The following is a 1788-nucleotide window of genomic DNA, read 5'->3' as shown; positions in this document are numbered from 1 at the left end:
TAAACACAAATAGTGGATATAATATTAAAATCGAACACATCCAAGTGAGACCTAATTGAGAATAAATACATCCAAATAAGAATAATTGAAAAATATAATCTGATTTGTTAGTATAATTGATAGTAGGATAACATTGAATAACTTTTATAAACGTTAGGGATATAAATAGGACGATTTAAACGTTAGAGACACAAATAGAACTTACCCCAAACGCTGAGAACTCTATAAAGTAAAATTTGAATTCTTAATACTTATTTAAATAAATAACTAATATTCTAAGACATATTCTAAATAATCCCTAATCAACTAGTATCATGAAGTTAATTATCACAATTTTTTTAGTTGATTTATTCTCTTTATTTATTTTAGGAATAAACTAATATAACAAAAAGATCAATTTTAACATTTATATATAATTATGTTTTTTGATTGAAATTTTTGTGGGGGCAAATGCCCCCTCTTTCTTTCACCTCGGTCTGTGCCTGATGGAGAGAGTGAAAGTGAGTTTTAGAAAATATGAGGCAGGAGCCACATGGAGAAAAATCTTTGGTTGAGAGAGTTAGGTGCTATTTTGGTTTGGCATTGGCACTTTGGCAGCTATACAACTCAAACCAAATTATAGCCAAGTGATGCAATCGTGTAACTCATGCATTAGCCGCAAATTACGCATCATATTTTTTTTCAAAAGTAAGTGATTATATTTCATTGAAAAGGAAGTACAAAGTGTCCAATTAAGGACAAATAAAGAATTGGGAATCTTCTAGAAATTTTATTAGCTTTAGACAAAAAGAAACTAAGAGGAAAAGGTCCCTTATGGAGTCAAGTGTTCAAATCTTCTATAAATCTCCTCATGATGTTTCATCACCGATTCCAACACTAGTTGAACTTGGATCTTATCACCTTTAAAGATTTCTTCATTTTGGGCCTTCCAATCTTGCCAACATAGGATTGCAAACAATGCCATTACGTTTTCCATAATGGCACCTCCACCCACCGCCGCTTGGATTGACAACCACCATTCACTGAACACCACTAGCTGCTGCTACAAAATCTTAGCCCCAAGAGAAGAAGCTTGCTAGATTTTACACCATGGGTCACATCTCTACAAACAGTGGCATAGCATTTTAATTGTTGTTCTGCATCTTCGGCAAAGGACAGGGTCATTGGCATAGCATCCCCCCGATAGCTGTAACACCCTACCACACAGAGTCTTATGCTTAAGTCATAAAATAGAGGTGGCGGGGTATTACGACCTCTAAAACAAGATTTAGTACATATAGTATTGCAAAAATATTTATAACTAGGAGCCTTTAAAAAAAAAGGGGTAAATCAAAACCGTTAAATCAAAAGCGCAACGCTCCGATCGATAACGTAGACGAAACAGATAAAGAGTGAGGTAACGCGAGAAGATATACAAGAGAGTGCCAAGAATACATATATCAAGGCTCAGGACTCGGTCTACGAAGATAACCAGTCAGAGCATAGCAGTATACATACATATACATATATTGGAACTACTCAAAACCAAGCCCAAATATAATACACAAAACCTGTTTCTCCAAAATAACCTCTAAGAGGAGTCAATACAATATATATATATATATAATGGAGAATATAAGTATTTAAACAAGTATATAATGATCAAAACAAAATCCCAAAAGCTAAGGATCCTCGCCAAAAGGAAGTCTCCAGCATGCCTCAGCGAGGAGCCTCACGTCCTACATCTGAAAATCACAAAATCTGCATGGGTGAGAACCGGATATTCTCAGCATGGTAACGGTGCCCAAA

The sequence above is a fragment of the Arachis duranensis genome, chromosome 3 (genome assembly GCF_000817695.3).
Source record: "Arachis duranensis cultivar V14167 chromosome 3, aradu.V14167.gnm2.J7QH, whole genome shotgun sequence".
Classification (NCBI taxonomy): Eukaryota; Viridiplantae; Streptophyta; class Magnoliopsida; order Fabales; family Fabaceae; genus Arachis; species Arachis duranensis.
This window is presented reverse-complemented; position numbering follows the sequence as displayed.